The 20,161-nt window shown below is 52.5% G+C and overlaps 1 protein-coding gene across 1 annotated transcript in view; it reads right to left on the bottom strand.

Moving 5' to 3' along the window:
* TRPC4 (transient receptor potential cation channel subfamily C member 4) overlaps positions 1-19,540 on the bottom strand; it is a 267,801-nt gene extending 248,261 nt beyond the window's left edge. The window contains exon 1 of the mRNA XM_060236761.1: positions 19,489-19,540. The gene's annotated coding sequence lies outside the window, so the exon portion shown is untranslated. The remainder of the gene's footprint in view (positions 1-19,488) is intronic.
* Between the last annotated feature and the right edge of the window lie 621 nt (positions 19,541-20,161).

Genomic DNA, 20,161 nt, shown 5'->3' with positions numbered 1-20,161 from the left:
GAGTCTCAGAGCGGCTCACAATCTCCTTTCCCTTCCTCCCCCACAACAGACACCCTGTGAGGTGGGTGGGGCTGGAGAAGGCTCTCACAGCAGCTGCCCCTTCAAGGACAGAGTCTCAGAGCGGCCTACAATCTCCTTTCCCTTCCTCCCCCACAACAGACACCCTGTGAGGTGAGGGCTCTCACAGCAGCTGCCCTTTCAAGGACAGAGTCTCAGAGCGGCTCACAATCTCCTTTCCCTTCCTCCCCCACAACAGACACCCTGTGAGGTGGGTGGGGCTGGAGAGGGCTCTCACAGCAGCTGCCCTTTTAAGGACAGAGTCTCAGAACGGCTCACAATCTCCTTTCCCTTCCTACCCCACAACGGACACCCTGTGAGGTGGGTGGGGCTGGAGAAGGCTCTCACAGCAGCTGCCCCTTCAAGGACAGAGTCTCAGAGCGGCCTACAATCTCCTTTCCCTTCCTCCCCCACAACAGACACCCTGTGAGGCGAGGGCTCTCACAGCAGCTGCCCTTTCAAGGACAGAGTCTCAGAGCGGCTCACAATCTCCTTTCCCTTCCTCCCCCACAACAGACACCCTGTGAGGTGAGGGCTCTCACAGCAGCTGCCCTTTCAAGGACAGAGTCTCAGAGCGGCTCACAATCTCCTTTCCCTTCCTCCCCCACAACAGACACCCTGTGAGGTGAGGGCTCTCACAGCAGCTGCCCTTTCAAGGACAACCTCTGCCAGAGCTCTGGCTGACCCAAGGCCACTCCAGCAGGTGCAAGTGGAGGAGTGGGGAATCAAACCCGGTTCTCCCAGATAAGAGTCTGCACACTTAACCACTACACCAAACTGAGGATAAAAGGGAGGAGAGGAGAACGACTGAAGCTGCTTTTGCTCCTCTCTGGGGTGGGGGGGGGAATGCTTTCATGTGCATCCTCCCAATAATGCACACCATGTTTTGGAAAAGGGTCTTAGCTCTCTGTCCTAGATATGTAGAGTGAGCTGGATGAGAGCTTGGGATGGAAACACTCACCTTTGCGTTGAAGGCAAGTGTTACAAGCCGCCCAAACCCACTTCCCAAGTCCAGGGAATAAGTGCTTTGGCAGTATCTCTATCAGTGACATAATGAACGGTTGCTGCGCAGTGTGATCCACCAGTCTGTCCTCCTGGGAGATTTCTTCAGCTCCCAGAAACTGGGATGGGCAAGAAAAACTAAGAGAGTTATGAGAGTCCTCTGAAGTGTTGCCAACTCCAGGCTGGGGAATTCCTAGAGATTTGGGGATGGAAGAGTTTGGGAAGGGGATGAGTGGAGTATTGTGCCATAGAGGTCACCCTCCAAAGCAACTATTTTCTCCAGGGGAAATTATTTCTGTCGTTTGAGGGAGGGACAGTGGCTCAGTGGTAGAGCAACTGCTTGGTAAGCAGAAGGTCCCAGGTTCAATCCCTGGCATCTCCACTAAAAAAGGGTCCAGACAAACAGGCATGAGAAACCTCAGCTTGAGACCCTGGAGAGCCGCTGCCAGTCTGAGTAGACAATACTGACTTGGATGGACCGAAGGTCTGATTCAGTAAAGGCAGCTTCGTATGTTCATATATGTTCAAATGAAGGGCCCTCAGGGGAGGGCAGGGAGCTGTTCCTGTTGGCTGATCCTGCATTGAGCAGGGGTTGGACTAGATGGCCTCGATGGCCCCTTCCAACGCTGGGATTCTATCTGGAGATCACCTGTAATTCTGAGGGGTCCCCAGGCCTAACTTGGACTTTGGCCACCCTGCTCCTCTGTATTCTGTGCTGATGGAACATCCGAACAAAGAATTTCAAACCCGCTCCTCGTTTCTTCCAGAATCTCTGCCATACCAGAGAAGGCTTATCAACCTTACATTGTTTAGATAAGGGAATCAATCGGTCACACTCTGCAGTGGGCCCGCTCTGATTCAACCATTTATGACATGCATTCCTTCAACATCTCCACACTGAAGCTAAACTTATAATCAAATTTGACATAATAACTTAAGAACATAAGAGAAGCTATGTAAGATCAGGCCAATGGCCCATCCAGTCCAACACACAGTGGCAAAAAATTTATATATATATATATATATATATATATATATATATATATATATATATATATATATATATATATATATATATATATATATATATATACACATACACACACACGCACATACACTGTGGCTAATAGCCACTGATGGAGCTCTGCTCCATATTTTTATCTAAACCCCTCTTGAAGGTGGCTATACTTGTGGCCGCCGCCACCTCCTGTGGCAGTGAATTCCACATGTTAATCACCCTTTGGGTGAAGAAGGACCTCCTTTTATCCGTTTTAACCTGACCGCTCAGCAATTTCATCAAATGCCCACGGGTTCTTGTATTGTGAGAAAGGGAGAAAAGGACTTCTTTCTCTACTTTCTCCATCCCATGCATCATCTTGTAAACCTCTATCGTGTCACCCCGCAGTCGACGTTTCTCCAAGCTAAAGAGCCCCAAGCGTTTCAACCTTTCTTCATAGGGAAAGTGCTCCAGCCCTTAAGCTAAAACAGATAAAAAATGATTAATGCATAGGACCACATATTAAAAGCGACAATGTGCTGCCACATACGCGCGTGTGCTTGTGCATGCAACGGATACACACAGGACCCCATCTTTTCCCTTAGTCCAAACACAGCTCTGTATCTCTGGAGACATTTGCTGCCACAAAGGGTTGCTTCTACAGACGCGGTGCAGGCTCATTAGAGACTGCGGCTCAAGTACTGCTATGTTTGCAATGAATGCACCAGAGACAAAACAGCTAGGCTCAAGTCCTGCAGCACCTTAGAGACCAACAAGATTTGGGGCTAGACCAAGATGGGCACGTGTTAGTCTGTCTGTAGCAGCAGCAAAGAGCGAGAGCCCAGGAGCAGCTGAAAGACTAACTCACAAAACCTGTGGCAGGGCAGGAGCTTTCATGAGTCACGGCTCCCTTCATCTCAGCTTTGCCTCTTGAAAAGTTCATACCCTGAAAACCTGGCTGGCCTCAGGTGCTGCTGGGCTTGAAAGTATTGAAAGCCAACTTGGTGTAGTGGTGAAGTGCGCGGACTCTTATCTGGGAGAACCGGGTTTGATTCCCCGCTCCTTTGCTTGCACCTGCTGGAATGGCCTTGGGTCAGCCAGAGCTCTCTTATCTGGGAGAACCGGGTCTGATTCCCCACTCCTCCACTTGCACCTGCTGGAATGGCCTTGGGTCAGCCATAGCTCTGTTATCTGGGAGAACCGGGTTTGATTCCCCACTCCTCCACTTGCACCTGCTGGAATGGCCTTGGGTCAGCCAGAGCTCTCGTATCTGGGAGAATCAGGTTTGATTCCCCACTCCTCTGCTTGCACCTGCTGGAATGGCCTTGGGTCAGCCATAGCTCTCTTATCTGGGAGAACCGGGTTTGATTCCCCACTCCTCCACTTGCGGCTGCTGGAATGGCCTTGGTTCAGCCATAGCTCTCTTATCTGGGAGAACCGGGGTTGATTCCCCACTCCTCCGCTTGTACCTGCTGGAATGGCCTTGGGTCAGCCATAGCTCTCTTATCCGAGAGAACTGGGTTTGATTTCCCACTCCTCCACTTGCAGCTGCTGGAATGGCCTTGGGTCAGCCAGAGTGCTCTTATCTGGGAGAACCGGGTTTGATTCCCCACTCCTCCGCTTGCACCTGCTGGAATGGCCTTGGGTCAGCCAGAGCTCTCTTATCTGGGAGAACCGGGTTTGATTCCCCCCTCCTCCACTGGCACCTACTGGAATGGCCTCAGGTCAGCCATAGCTCTCTTATCCAGGAGAACTGGGTTTGATTCCCCCCTCTTCCACTGGCACCTGCTGGAATGGCCTTGGGTCAGCCATAGCTCTATTATCTGGGAGAAATGGGTTTGATTCCCCACTTCTCCACTTGCACTTACTGGAATTGCCTTGGGTCAGCCATAGCTCTCTTATCTGGGAGAACCGGGTTTGATTCCCCACTCCTCCACTTGCACCTCCTGGAATGGCCTTGGGTCAGCCATAGCTCTGGAAGAGGTTGCCCTTGAAAAGGCAGACTCTTATCTGGGAGAACCAGGTTTGATTCCCCGCTCCTCCGCTTGCACCTGCTGGAATGGCCTTGGGTCAACCATAGCTATTGCAGCAGTTGTCCTTGAAAGGGCAGCTGCTGTGAGAGCTCTCTCAGCCCCACCCACCTCACTGGGTGTCTGTTGTGGAGGGAGAAGATATAGGAGATTGTAAGCCGCTCTGAGTCTCTGATTCAGAGAGACGGGCGGGGTATAAATCTGCAGTCTTCTTCTTCTTCTTCTGCTCTACTGCAGGCCAATACAGCTGCCCTCTGAAGCCAGCCATGCTGCTTTGGGATACTGTTCCAGGCTGTTCAGCTGAAGATTCAGTCGACCCTTCCTTGTTGGGGACAATGTACATATTACTGCAAGGCTGTTGATTTATTTGTTTACTTTCCATTACATCCCGCCCATTCCAAATGGACTCAGGGCGGCTAGCAATCCAAATAACACCAACATCTCTGTTTCATGATGCTAAATAATGCACTTTCAGTCCACTTCCAATGCATTTTCCAACTGGATTTTGCCAGCTCACACAGTAAAATCCACTTGTAGAGTGGATTGAAAGTGCATTATTTAGCATGCGTAATCGCAGTTTAGGAGCGGCTATTAAGAAACAAACACTGAAGCCGGGAGTTTGGACGACAAAGGGATTCTGCTAATCAACCACGCACCCATCACGAAACATAGTCTGTCTTACTGTCTGCTTTATCACGGGACCGCGTAACACGGAGTTAGACGTAACCCTGCAAGCATCAATCCTTTCCCTGCCTTGGAGTGGTCCTTGCAGGTCCTTCACACCCCCTGAGCAGAGCTGAGGCTCCACTGCCTCACAATCCACGGGGCCCGGAACTACAGCTGTGGTCCCCCCACCCTCCCATCCCCGCTCCTGTTCCTCTGATGCCAGAGAAGAAAGTGGGTCACTGCAGTCTTGCAGTGGGATCCTAAGTGCCTTCCTTCCAGAGTGCATTTACTCCTCCATCAGCATGTCCTCGTGCACAGAACGCCCCGCCTCCAATCCCCCCTTTGCCAGTCTGTATCTTGCTGCCTGCTGGGAAAAAATCCAAGACACCACAGCTGGCTTTTTAAAAACAAAGAGGGGGGGATACAAGAGACCGGAGAAAGCAGAGAAAGGCAGTTGTTTGGCAGCCGCATCACCTGGGATGTCCATAAGGAGCGAGTGAACAAAGCAGGTAAATCGGACCCCAAGGAACTGGTGTGGAAACAAGATTGTGGCCACAAGTTGCAGAGAAAATCCCGGGAAGCTAGCAAGCATCAGCAGGAGCCTCTGGCAAATCACAACGGCCTCCTCTGACAGGGCATCACCGTCTGCTTCGTGTTTGCAAGCTGGGGGCAGGGGGGGGGAAGGAACACGGACAAGGCCCGCATCTATCTAAGCCAGTTAAATTTCAGCTGCAAGAAACATTGAAATGCAAAAAGGAGAAGCTGGATACCATGCATATCACGGTGCAGTGCTCAGAGAGTTGGACTAGGACCTGTGGGACCTGGGTTTGAATCCCCAGCCTGCCATGGAAGTTTGCTGGGTGACCTTAGGCCACTCACACACTCTCAGCATCACTAATCTCACAGGGCGGTGGTTGCAAGGAGGAGGAAAGCCTCTTTGAGCCCCCACTGGGGAGAAAGGCAGGGTATGAATGCAGTTAATTGGTTAATTAATTAATTAACATTGACTCAGATGTAATTCCCACAGAGTTCAAGGAAACTTTCTCGCGAGTAAGCCAAGAACTGCAGGATCCTGTGCCTCAAAAACGGGACAATAAAAGGAAGAGTTTTCAGCCACTTTGCCAATAAACCACCAAAGCATAACATAAGCGGCAAGCTGAATCTTAACACATTTCACTTCCTTTTGGGTCATTAAAAGCAATTATACAGTAAGAACATAAGAGAAGCCATGTTGGATCAGGTCCATGCAGTCCAACACTGAGTCACATAAGAACAGAAGAGAAGCCCTGTTGGATCAGGCCAGTGGCCCATCCAGTCCAACACTCTGTGTCACATAAGAACATAAGAGAAGCCATGTTGGATCAGGCCAGTGGCTCATCCAGTCCAACACTCTGTGTCACAGAAGAACATAAGAGAAGCCATGTTGGATCAGGCCAATGGCCCATCCAGTCCAACACTCTGTGTCACATAAGAACATGAGAGAAGCCATGTTGGATCAGGCCAGTGGCCCATCCAGTCCAACACTCTGTGTCACATAAGAACATAAGAGAAGCCCTGTTGGATCAGGCCAGTGGCCCATCCAGTCCAACACTCTGTGTCACAGAAGAACATAAGAGAAGCCATGTTGGATCAGGCCAGTGGCCCATCCAGTCCAACACTCTGTGTCACAGAAGAACATAAGAGAAGCCATGTTGGATCAGGCCAGTGGCCCATCCAGTTCAACACTGTGTCACATAAGAACATGAGAAGCCATGTTGGATCAGGCCACTGGCCCATCCAGTCCAACACTCTGTGTCACATAAGAACATAAGAGAAGCCTTGTTGGGTCAGGCCAATGGCCCATCCAGTCCAACACTCTGTGTCACAGAAGAACGTAAGAGAAGCCATGTTGGATCAGGCCAGTGGCCCATCCAGTCCAACACTCTGTGTCACATAAGAACATAAGAGAAGCCATGTTGGATCAGGCCAATGGCCCATCCAGTATAACACTCTGTGTCACATAAGAACATAAGAGAAGCCATGTTGGATCAGGCCAGTGGCTCATCCAGTCCAACACTCTGTGTCACAGAAGAACATAAGAGAAGCCATGTTGGATCAGGCCAATGGCCCATCCAGTCCAACACTCTGTGTCACATAAGAACATGAGAGAAGCCATGTTGGGTCAGGCCAGTGGCCCATCCAGTCCAACACTCTGTGTCACATAAGAACATAAGAGAAGCCCTGTTGGATCAGGCCAGTGGCCCATCCAGTCCAACACTCTGTGTCACAGAAGAACATAAGAGAAGCCATGTTGGATCAGGCCAGTGGCCCATCCAGTCCAACACTCTGTGTCACAGAAGAACATAAGAGAAGCCATGTTGGATCAGGCCAGTGGCCCATCCAGTTCAACACTGTGTCACATAAGAACATGAGAAGCCATGTTGGATCAGGCCACTGGCCCATCCAGTCCAACACTCTGTGTCACATAAGAACATAAGAGAAGCCTTGTTGGGTCAGGCCAATGGCCCATCCAGTCCAACACTCTGTGTCACATAAGAACATAAGAGAAGCCATGTTGGATCAGGCCAGTGGCCCATCCAGTCCAACACTCTGTGTCACATAAGAACAGAAGAGAAGCCATGTTGGATCAGGCCAGTGGCCCATCCAGTCCAACACTCTGTGTCACATAAGAACATAAGAGAAGCCTTGTTGGGTCAGGCCAATGGCCCATCCAGTCCAACACTCTGTGTCACATAAGAACATAAGAGAAGCCATGTTGGGTCAGGCCAATGGCCCATCCAGTCCATCACTTTGTGTCACACAGTGGCCAAAATGCAGGTGCCTTCAGGAAGCCCACTAGTGGGGCCAGAACTGCGGAAGCCCTCCAAAACACCAAGAAGAACAAGCATCACTGCCACAGACAGAGTGTTCCATCTATACCTTGCAGTCAACAGCCACTGATGGACCTCTGCTCTAAGAACATAAGAGAAGCCGGCGGCCCATCCAGCCCAACACTCTGTACCACTCAGTGGCCAAAACCCAGGGCCCACCAGTGGTGCTAGAACTCCAGAAGCCCTCCCACTGTTGGCCCCACAAGCACCAATAATGCAGAGCATTACTGCTCCTCTCCCAGAGGAGGCGGTCCTGTGGATATGTTGGTCCTAGACTTCTCAAGGCCTTGAAGGTCAGAACCAAAACCTTGAATTTGACTCAGTGCTCCACTGGTGCAGCACAGGTTGTGTATGTGCAGTCCTTGGCATTCCCATCAGGATTTGCCCTGACACATTCTGGATCAGCTGGACTTCTGGGGCAGGCCAGTGCGAAGCAAGTTACCCTTTGCGTGAAGAAACACTTCCTTTAGATGTTCTTAGCCTACTGCTCATTAATTTCATGGAGTGCCCATGACTTCTTGTATTGTGAGAAAGGGAGAAAAGTCCTTATTTCTCTACCTTCTCTTTCCCATGATCATTTTGTAAACCTCTCTCATGTCACCCCTCAGCCATTGTTTCTCCAAACAAAAGACCCTCTAACCTCTTTAATCTTTCTTCATGGGGAAGGTGTTCCATCCCCTTAATCATTTTAGTTCCCCTTTTCTGCACCTTTTCCAAGGCTATACTATCTTTTTTGAGTTGCAGTGACCAGAACTGTGCACAAATGAGGCCACACTATCGATTTATACCGGGGCATCATGATACTGGCTGAGGAGTACGATGTGGGCTCTTCTGGGGAGGCAGCTGGGATATAAATAAATAATAAACTCGCTTTAAGAACATAGGGGAAGCCATGTTAGATTAGGCCAATGGCCCATCCAGTCCAACACTCTGTGTCACGTAAGAACAGAAGAGAAGCCATGTTGGATCAGGCCAGTGGCCCATCCAGTCCAACACTCTGTGTCACATAAGAATGTAAGAGAAGCCCTGTTGGATCAGGCCAATGGTCCATCCAGTCCATCACTCTGTGTCACAAAAGAACATAAGAGAAGCCATGTTGGATCAGGCTAATGTCCCATCCAGTCCAACACTCTGTGTCACATAAGAACAGAAGAGAAGCCATGTTGGATCAGGCCAATTTTCCATCCAGTCCATCACTCTGTGTCACATAAGAACATAAGAGAAGCCATGTTGGATCAGGCCAATGGCCCATCCAGTCCAACACTCTGTGTCACATAAGAACATAAGAGAAGCCATGTTGGAGCAGGCTAATGGCCCATCCAGTCCAACACTCTCTGTCACATAAGAAAATAAGGGAAGCCATGTTGGATCAGGCCAATGGCCCATCCAGTCCAACACTCTGTGTCACACAGTGGCAAAATTTTTTGTGGCTAATAGCCACTGATGGACCTCTGCTCCATATTTTTATCTAAACCCCTCTTGAAGGTGGCTATAATTGTGTTGCCAGAACACAATCAGACGAACATCATTTGAGCCATTTGCAGCTCTTGTTCCTCACAACCCATTTCAGATGCTGGCACCATCCCACGCAACGTGGCAGCTGTGTGCCATTGGACTTGGGTTTATGGCATAGCCAGGGCTGCTGCCCCCCAGCTTCCTCCCACCTGGAAAAGAGCCCCCAAAACCTCAGGCACCTCTCTGTGAGTCAGCTGGCCTTTCTGTTTGCAAACTTCTTTCTAAGCATGGGGCACAGGGGGAACATCAGAAAACCGACAAGCAGTATGCCCACCCTTTGGAAATGCACAGGGAAGAAGAGTAGAATTTCCTACTTCCTGCAAACGGAGCTTTTTACGTGTGTAGTAGCAAGCACAAATGCATGTGCATGTTGAATGAGCACCTGCCAATCAGCACACCCTAAGAGGAAAGAGGGAAACAGTCTTGGGGATTATATCGCAAAAGCGTTGCCTGTTTCCTCCATCACACAGACCACAGGACTGAAGGGGGGGGGGGGAGAGAGGCTGAATGGAAGAGGGCAAATGAGGCCCCTGCTGGGGGAGATATAAGGGGGGGGCAAGGACAGGGGGAAAAGAACAGGACTAAGGATGTGTCAAATAAAAGATGCCTTTCAATTCTCTTCCCACTCCATCACCAACATCTGTTTCCACATTCCCATACATATTTGCTCACAGGACAAGATTTTACTAGTAAAGAATACAAAAGTAACCAGAACGTAAATACTCTTCCTACTCCAAGTTTAAGATAAACACAGTCTGTTGTAACAAAGGGTGTAAGAAAAAGACTCCCAGAAACCACAATACGGAGGGGGGGGGGGTTGCCACAGTTTTTAAAACGCAGGCTGGTTAGCAACAGTACGAGAGAGAGCGTGGGTAAAAATACATCCCTTCAAAATAGAGAAGTCAGGTCTGAAGGAAGGAAGAGAAACAAGCACCAATTCTTCCAGGTTTAAACGATGGAATCCTGCCTTATCGCAAATGTCAATCAGAGGGGCAACAGAAACGGTCACCTTAACCCGCCAAATCTAGTCATCTACCCCACAAATACTGCAACGGCAGAAAACAGAAAGAGAGAGAGAGAGAGACACTGGTGTGTGTGTGTGGGGGGGGGGTGGAATTGCTTAGGCTGAGACCTCAGTTATCAGAATGATCCACCAATTTCATTGCAATCACATCCCACTACTCCCAATACCTCTGGCTGACAGGGGGGCGGGGGTGGGGGAGAGCAGGTGAAAATGCAGGCTCCATGACTGGCAAGCAGTGTTCTGTGCCTGGGAAAACGGAATGCTTTCCTGAGCTATGGGATGGAGCAAGATTCCTCTACTCAGTCGCAACATCACACCTTCCTACTGTGTGCTAAAAGGAAGGAGGAGATGCAACAGAGAGAGGCATTTCCATGCTCCCTCCAGCAAAAAAACAGCCAGGTTCTCTTTCTCCCCCCACCCCTTGCCTGGAGAAGGGCGAGAAGCAGACTGAAGTGTGTGTGTGTAAAGTGCTTTCAAGTTGTAGAGTGAAGTATGTGTGTGTGTAAAGCGCTTTCCCGTTGCAGCCAGCAAGGCGACCTCATAGGGTTTTTGAGTCAAGAGACTTCCAGAGGCGGTTTAGCCTGGAGAGGAGGCAGCTGAGAGGTGATATGATCACCATCTTCAAGTACTTGAAGTGCTGTCATATAGAGAATGGTGTGGGGTTGTTTTCTGTGGCCCCGGAAGGCTGGACCAGAACCAATGGGCTGGAATTAAATCAAGAGAGTTTCCAGCTTATTTAATAACAACAAAAAAAGGAGTTTCCAGTTAAACACTGGGAAGAACTTCCAGACAGAGCAGTTCCTCAGTGGAAGACGCTTCCTTGAGAGGTGGTGGGCTCTCCCTCTTTGGAGGTTTTAGGCAGAGGCTAAATGACCATCTGACAGCAATGCTGATCCTGTGAATTAGGCAGATCATGGGGAGGAGAGCAGGAAGGGCCGCGTCAGTGCTTAGGTCTTGGGGCCCTTTCTTGCAGACTCAGGGAAATGCTGATTGACACTTTGGGGTCAGTCAGCAGTTTTTCTCTGTTGAAACGTCCAGAAAAATAGACACTAAATGTGAAAGCTCAAAACAAGAATGAGCATGAGATACTTTGGGCGCCCAGCAATCAGAACAAAATCCTGCAATCACAAAAATTTGATCTAGGGAATGACGGGTTGCAAACGCGGATGCGATCAGTTGGACATATGGACATATGAAGCTGCCTTATACTGAAACAGACCCTTGGTCCATCAAAGTCAGTATTGTCTACTCAGACTGGCAGCGGCTCTCCAGGGTCTCAAGCTGAGGTTTTTCACACCTATTTGCCGGGACCCTTTTTTGGAGATGGCAGGGATTGAACCTGGGACCTTCTGCTTCCCAAGCAGATGCTCTACCACTGAGCCACCGTCCCTCCCAAGTTCCACCTGATATCCATAACCTGATAAACACCAAGGAGAGGCCTGCAGGATTTCACTTGCCACATAAAAGTATGGAAGAGGGCTAAAAGAATACACACAGGCTTTGGCAGCTGCACAGACCTGTTATTTAAAGGGGCCAAAATACCAGGAACAGCATGTGACTGGTGCAGCTCCCAAGCTATTTCCCAAAATCTGAGCGTTGTGTTTTCCCGGGAGATGTGATGGAGCTCTTTGAACTCTCCCCAGCTTCAATTGAGTGAAAATTTGGATACTGGTATTTAGTAGGGTTGCCCATCAGTCTGAATGCACCTTGTATCAACTTGGTTACATATTTTATATTGTTATATGCTCCCTGTGTGTAATTCTGCCAACAACTGATCAATAAATGAATAAATAAGCAAGGAAGGAAGGAAGCTAGTTGCAGCAGAGTTCAGACCAGACAGATACCGTCTGATCAGCTTATGAATCATTTTGACTTGTTTCCTCTGATTGATCTCAGCAGGAGCTGATTAAATGAAATAAAGAAGAAGATATTGGATTTATATCCCGCTCTCACTCCGAATCTCAGAGTGGCTCACAATCTCCTTTACCTCCCACCTCACCCAACAGTCACCTTGTGAGATGGGTAGAGGCTGAGAGAGCTCTGCCAAAAGCTGCCCTTTCAAGGACAACTCCTGTGAGAGCTATGGCTGACCCAAGGCCATTCCAGCAGCTGCAAGTGGAGGAGTGGGGAATCAAACCTAGTTCTCCCAGATAAGAGTCTGCGCACTTAAACACTACACCATACTGGCTCTCCATAATGAGCCCCTGGTATCCACTCTAAATCAACCATGTACACAAAGAGTCTTTCCTTGACCACTAGAGGAGGTAGTTATTCATCAATTATTTTAAAAACCATCATCAGAGAAGAATGATGTGTTCCTTTAGTGTCGTCCCTAACCTGCCGTTTCTGGGCAAGGTCTCTGGTGGCAGAGAAATTCCAGGCCTCTTTGAACGATATAGCTGCCTTTGTTTCAGGCTGTGCTTTGAGAGAGGGACTGGCTTCGTTTCAGTAGATGATCTAGGTTTGAATGTCGACAAGGGTTTGGTGGGGGTTTTGTTGTCGTTGTTATAAGGTTTAAAAGTAGTCATCGATATGATGGATAGTGGAAGATATTTATTCCACTTCCCACTATTGAGAGAGTTTGGCTGTTCCTATTTGATTTGGTTACATGTCCAGGGGAGCTATATTTGACCTAGTGTCACTGCTGGAGAAACAAGTTAATTTAACGTAACTGACGGCTCCCTACCTTGACCAGCTGATCCGGCCACATGGATCCATGCACCAGGCTACTAGACTCCTGTAATACTCTGCACATGAGAACTGCCCTGAGGACACCTTGGAAACTTCAGCTGGCACAGAACACCACAGTTCGAGTACTATGAGGAGTTCAGTAGAAGGAGCATGTTCTACTAGTCTTCAACTTCTCCATCAATCATTGACTAGCTACCGGGTTTGATTCAAGGTTCTGGTTATTTCCTATGAAGTCCCTCAAGATTTGGCACCCACATATCTGCAAGACTGAATCACCCAGGATGCTCTGCTGCAACATCATTTATCTAATCAGGCCTCTTTAAAGAACCTCCCCTGAGCATTCTCTGTTGTGTCCCCCACCGGGGCAGCAGAATGCGGCTCTTCCTTAGGAGACTACAGGAAGCCGAATGGGTGAGCTGCAAAGGCCACGGCACATAGAGGCTCTAGTCCTGTGTCTCTTAAGAACAGCCTGGCATGCAGAACTCATGCAAGTGAAGCTTTTCCCCATCACATGGTCTTTATGCCAGGAAAAAAAGTCTCCGGACTCATTTCTGAGAGACACAGGAAGTGGGGGAAAAGGTGGTGACTGGATCTGTCTCAAGGGTTGCCAGCTCCTGGTTGGGAAAGACCCAGGTTTTGGGGGTGCAGCCTGAGGAGGTCTGGGGTGGGGAGGGAGGGGCTTCAGTGGGGGTAGAAAGCCATGCAGTCCTCCTCCCAAAGCAGCCATTTCCTCCAGGTGAGCTCATCTCTGCCACCTGGAGACCAGGTGTAATCCCAGGAAGATCCCCCAGCCACCACCTGGAGGCTGACAGCCCTCTCTGCCAGTCTTGTGAATGACTGGGTCTGGCATACCAAGCTGGGCTCAATGAGAAGAGGACTCCTCAGCTCCTCAACTAAGAGCAATCTGTTGGCATACCAAGCTGGGCTCAATGAGAAGAGGATCAGAAGTGCTGGAAGAGAAGCTCCTCAACTAAGAGCAATCTGTTTGGCATACCAAGCTGGGCTCAATGAGAAGAGGATCAGAAGTGCTGGAAGAGAAGCTCCTCAACTAAGAGCAATCTGTTGGCATACCAAGCTGGGCTCAATGAAAAGAGGATCAAAAGTGCTGGAAGAGAAACTCTCAACTAAGAGCAATCTGTTGGCATACCAAGCTGGGCTCAATGAGAAGAGGATCAGAAGTGCTGGAAGAGAAACTCCTCAACTAAGAGCAATCTGTTGGGAAAAGAAAGACAATCGGAATGGGCGTCTGCAAAACATTGCTTTGCCATTCCTTGAGGGGGTGGGGGAGTCGCCTGTGCATTGCTCATTTGCACACGTGTAGCAGCAGAGGCCCACTGTGGATCAGCTACAAAAGGGCCGAGCAATAACAATGCCACCAGATGCAGCGGAGTCAGCCGAAGAGATGCAGCTCTGTGACTTTCCAGCACCTACATTGAAGACTTGCTGACAGATACTTCTAAAAGAGCCAGGTTTTCAATACTTCCCGTCTTCCAGCAAACACATAAGAACTCAATGGGAGGAGGAGCAGAACAGGAATTGCTCTGCCTTTTACAACACAGGCAACATCCAGAGCTGGTGCACTGGAGTACGCCAGGTAGGCGGCCGCCTAGAGCTCCATTTGGCCACAGGGGTAGGGGACAGGTGCTCCCTCCCTATCCCCACTCGTGCCATACCCACTTGCACCGTCCCTGCCCAGACCTGGACAGAGGTGATGTGCAGCACGTTCACTTGCCTCGGAGGTGTTCAGAGCAGCTCGGAACACCTCTGAGGTGAGCAAATGCACCATGCACAATGCCCAGTCCTTTCGGGGTCACTGCCTGGTCCCCAGAAGGGGGTTGGTGGGGCGCATAGTGTGCTTGCTCAGCTCGGAGGTATTTCGAGCTGCTCCAAAAGCCTCCAAGCCGAATAAACATGCTGGGTCTGGAGGGGGCTGAGTGTGGGGCACGTGGTGCAGCCCGTTTGCTCGGCTGGGAGGCGTTCGAGCCAAGCAAACACACCATGTGCCACCCACCACCACCGCCAGGCTGAGCAGGGGCTGCAGGACGGTGCGTGTCCCTCGCCTGGGGAGGCAGAAGCCCCAGCGCTGGCAACATCTCCAGGTTAGGATGTGGCAACCCTGGAGCCCCGCTCGACCTTCCCTCCGCCCTCAGTTCTCGCCTGGTCCCCCGGCCCAGCAAATGAAAGCAAAGGTCCCCACCCTGACAAATGAGAGCTTTGTCTGAACAGAAAGAAGCTGGTGCCAGCTTGGCCTTCTGGAGATGAAGGTGGAAAGTCCCGTCAAGTCACTGACTCGTTCAGACCTCTCAAGGGCTTTTCTAGGAAAGAGGCGTCCGGAGGTGGTTTGCCACTGCCTGCCTCACAGCGGTGCGTTGTCACTGCCTGCCTCTGCATAGCAACCTGGGGCTTCCTTGGTGGTCTAACCAGGGCTGACCCTGCTTGCACCGTCCCTGCCATCCAGGTTCGGGCTTCTACAACCAGACAACTTCCATCCAGACAATTTGCACTGCTTTTGGAAACAAGGAGGCACCTGTCGTTTCAAGAGTTAAAATAAGAAATGCTGCAACGAATGCAAAACGTACCTTCTCGTTCGACCGTGTTGGTCTGAAGCAGCAGAACGAAGCTTTGAGTCCACAGACAATTTTAAGACTGATAAAGTTCAATACTTCAGACTGTACCTGAAGAAGTGCGCACCTGCACAGAAGTTTATACCTTGAATAAAACTTTGTCAGAATTAAAGGTGCTGCCGGACTCAAACTTTGGACCTCCTAGCATCCCCCTACTCTCTCCCTGCTTCCTGGTACTGCCCACCTCTGAGCAAGCTCATCCAGAGCTTCCCGTTATAGGATGTCACTTATGTAGACCACCTGGGATTCAGTGGTGAGAGCGCCAGAACAGGCTCTGGGAGACCCAGGTTCAGTTCTGCCTCCTCCCCACCACCACCATGAAGGTCACTGGATCAGTTGGACTCTCTCAGACTCACCTACCTTGCAGGGCTGTTGGGAAGTTACAAATGAGGAAGGGACAACCAGCTGTTCTGCCTTGAGCTTTTTGCCTGAAAGGCAGGATACAAGTGGACTACATAGATAATTCTGACATTTCTCGCAGCCGAAGAAGGAGAAGTCATTTCTCAAGCTCTCAGGCAACGCTCCACTTAGAGCTCGGGGCTGGCACGATCAGCTTGGGGGTGGGGGGGGTGGGAAGCAAGAGGCTGATCTGGAGCATCACGAAAATGGCAACATTGGGGGGGGGGGGAGAGGGATTTTTGCCATTGAGAACCCTGGAGACATCCCGTGCTGCCCTTAGGCCTGGCAGAGGTCCAGGGCCCTCGCTCACAGGCCCTGACGGCAGCCCCCCAAAGGGAGTCTGCGCCTTCACCTCCAAAGCATACCTGACCATCCCCAGTGCCCCCCAAGTCTGTCTCTCTCCTGTCCTTTCAGCACAGTGTTTACTGGTCACCGGCGGGTGAAAACTTTTTCCCTCCGTTCTGCCATTCCCTCGGGTATCCTCCTTCCTGACTAACATTTAAATTGCTGTTTTTATGTCTTTGCACGTGCTTTAATTCTATTTTTAATTTGTTTTAATGCTATCCGTCGGGAGGGGGGCGGGTTGCTTTTGTTTTGTGCATTTTAAATCGTGAGCTGCCTTAGTGGCCCTTGCCAGGAAATAATCTTTGCAAATAAAGGTTCTAACCCTGCGCAGGCGCTCTCTTTCAAGGTTCATAAGCATTTCAGCTGCCGCGTCTGATGGAAATCAGCAGAGAGGCTACTGGAGGCACAATGTGGCAAAACCCAAAGCTGCCCAGTAGTGAAGTTCGTAATTCTGCAGCTCTCCCAGGTCTCTCCTGTTTCCCACACCATCCGCGACTTCTTTTCAGAACCCTTACGATGCCGCGAAGTAGCCAACTCATTCTGGAGTTTACACAAGCAAATGTAACGCACCGATGAATTCCTTCGGCCCCTCTGTTTACCATATAAGTCAGTCTGTCCCGCTCCCTTCACCGGAGTTCTTCGCCATTTCCCTTCACTTGCCAGCCCCCAGCCCCCACTCTCAGAGCAACTCCGTGGGGCTGCACTCTACAAGATTCTCCCAAGGAGCTGCACCAGCGCACTGCACGTTTATCTGCTCTCTATCAAATGTTGACTTTTCCAAATGCAATAAAATATTTTTAGTCATCTTCGACAAAAGCTGCCAAGGAGAGAAACCCTGTAAACGTGAAGTCTGTCCAAACTCCCAAGGAGCCTTCTTGCTAAAACCATGGTTTGAAGTTCATGTTTTGAGGGATGTTTTAACCTCATGATAGTCCCGAGAAGAAAGTCAAGCAATAGTTTGGGGGGGAGGGTCTGCCCCCATCAGGTATTATCCAGGCCCGCTCCCCTGTGTAAAAACAGGGATGGCTGAGCTCTCTGTCTGGCATCAGGGCCTGGGGCTGATGGAAGCCCCCAGAAAAGGGAGAGTTTGGTACGGTGCTGTACCCCCTAGTCACAATGCGGAGCAGCCATGTGATCCCAAGCAAGGCAGAAGTTCCCTTCCGGCTCCACAGGTGCCCGGACTCTGCCCCTCCCCTCCCCACCCCAGCCCCTCCCTGTCTCCCACCGACTGCACCTGGGGCTTGTTATTCTGCAGGCCTCTCCAGCCAAAGGCCTGGGGGGGGTCCCTTTGACATTCGCAGCTCTGCTTGTTCACAGTGCTCCAAAAAACCAGAACTGCGATCTCACAAGGCCGCCACCACGGGGAAAGGAAGGCGTCCTTCCAGCCTGCAAGCCCAACAGGTGAAGGGACTCACCTTTGCCACCTGCAGGCCAGGGAAAGCCACCAACTGCAAAGATAATTCAGCGATCAAAGAAAGAGGCTTGACTTTGGGGGGTCGGGGGGGGGGGGCAAATCATAGCTGCTCCACCGTCACTTGTTGACTGTCACGCTCTGTCTGGAACAGGGAGGGCTCCACTGCCCACCCATCTGACCCTGCGGCTGCATTCCCTTCCCCAGCCCCTAACTGCCACCCTCCACCCCCAGCTCCCTTCCCCACCCCCCAGGAAAGATCAGGCCCCCAGGCAGCTCCACCTCAGTCCCTCCCTCCAAGGAACAGGGGGAGCCTTTCTCTCCTCAGCAGAACCACAAAGAGAAGCTGGGTCCCTGCCCGGCTCCACCGCTCACCTGTTACAGGATGTCACTTATGCAGTGCACCTTACAGCACAAGAGAAGTCCCCTCGGATCAGGCCAGCGGCCCCACCGGTCCAGCCCTCTGGGTCCCACGCAGTGTGGCGCCCCCTGGCCCATCCAGAGGGCTGGACCGGTGGGGCCACTGGCCTGATCCAAGGGGACTCCCCACTGCGTGGGACCCAGAGGGCTGGACCGGTGGGGCCACTGGCCTGATCCAAGGGGACTCCCCACTGCGTGGGACCCAGAGGGCTGGACCGGTGGGGCCACTGGCCTGATCCAAGGGGACTCCCCACTGCGTGGGACCCAGAGGGCTGGACCGGTGGGGCCACTGGCCTGATCCAAGGGGACTCCCCACTGCGTGGGACCCAGAGGGCTGGACCGGTGGGGCCACTGGCCTGATCCAAGGGGACTCCCCACTGCGTGGGACCCAGAGGGCTGGACCGGTGGGGCCACTGGCCTGATCCAAGGGGACTCCCCACTGCGTGGGACCCAGAGGGCTGGACCGGTGGGGCCACTGGCCTGATCCAAGGGGACTCCCCACTGCGTGGGACCCAGAGGGCTGGACCGGTGGGGCCACTGGCCTGATCCAAGGGGACTTCCCACTGCGTGGGACCCAGAGGGCTGGACCGGTGGGGCCACTGGCCTGATCCAAGGGGACTTCCCACTGCGTGGGACCCAGAGGGCTGGACCGGTGGGGCCACTGGCCTGATCCAAGGGGACTCCCCACTGCGTGGGACCCAGAGGGCTGGACCGGTGGGGCCACTGGCCTGATCCAAGGGGACTTCCCACTGCGTGGGACCCAGAGGGCTGGACGGGTGGGGCCACTGGCCTGATCCAAGGGGACTCTCCACTGTGTGGGACCCAGAGGGCTGGACTGGTGGGGCCACTGGCCTGATACAAGGGGACTCCCCACTGCGTGGGACCCAAAGGGCTGGATCCCCACCCCCACCCCCGCCTTCAGCTGACCTTGGTTGGCTCCGGGGCGTCCATCTGGGGCTCCCCCCAAGGCTGGGGGGCTCAGGCTGGCTGCTGGCCCGGGAGGGGGGCACTTCTGTCGCCTTCCATGCCTCAGCTCCAAGGCTTCACACGCGCACCCAACACCCCCCCCCCCCGTCAAATCCTGACTTTCGAGTAGGAAGGAAGGAAGGAAGGAAGGGAGGAAGGAAGGAAGGAAGGAAGGAAGGAAGGAAGGAAGGAAGGAAGGAAGGAAGGAAGGAAGGAAGGAAGGAAGGAAGGAAGGAAGGAAGGAAGGAAGGAAGGAAGGAAGGAAGGAAGCAAGCGACGGCGAAATGCTTGGAAGGAAAGTCTCGAGGGGGCAGGAAGTGCGCGGCGGGGCTGCCCGGAGCCCTTCCCCCCCCCACCCCCCGCCAGGACTCCGAAGCCCGGGAAGCTCCTCCGCGCAGGGACTCCTCCGGGTTGCGGCGGACACCCCCCGAGGGCCAAAGTTTGCCCCCCCCCGGCCGGCGCGCCACTTACTGGGGCTGAGGAGGAGAGCCCGGCGCGGAGGGGCAGCTGCATCTTCCCGGCGCTCCTCCGCCTGGCGTGCGCCGCTGCTGCTGCCGCTGGGCAGAGTCCCGCTCGGGCTGCTGCTCCTGATCGCGGCGGGGCTCCAGCGCGCCTCCTCCGTCTTCGCCGCCACCGCCGCGGCCAGGGAGGCGTCTCAGGCGCATCGGCGGCGGCTCCGCGGCCGCGCAACAGGCGAGCGGGGAACTCCCATGCCGGGCAGGCAGCGGCGGCGGCGGCGAGGCTCTGGAGCGCCTCCTTCCCTTCCCTTCCCTTCCACCGCCGCCACGACGCCCCCTCCAGGCGCTGCGCGGCGCTGCGCCCCTGCCCCCAGCCCAGCCCCCCGCGCCCCCCTGGCGGGCGGGACCCGGCGCTGCAGCCGCCCCCTCTCGGCTCCGCGAGCCCAGCCCCAAGGGAAGGCCGGGAGCCCCTTCCCGCCCCGGCGCTTCTCCCGGCTACGGCGCCTGCCGCCACACGCTCTTGAGCAGAAAGGCCAAAAAGGCCAGCGCCATGCTGGGAATTATTAGGAAGGGAATGGAAAACAAATCAGCCAGTATCAGAATGCCCCTGGAGAAATCGATGGTGCGGTCTCATTTGGAGTACTGTGTGCAATTCTGGTCGCCGCACCTCAAAAAGGATATTATAG

Source organism: Heteronotia binoei, chromosome 4 (assembly GCF_032191835.1).
Source record: "Heteronotia binoei isolate CCM8104 ecotype False Entrance Well chromosome 4, APGP_CSIRO_Hbin_v1, whole genome shotgun sequence".
Classification (NCBI taxonomy): domain Eukaryota; kingdom Metazoa; phylum Chordata; class Lepidosauria; order Squamata; family Gekkonidae; genus Heteronotia; species Heteronotia binoei.
Note: the sequence above shows the minus strand (reverse complement) of the source record. Positions and strands in the feature narration are given on the sequence as shown.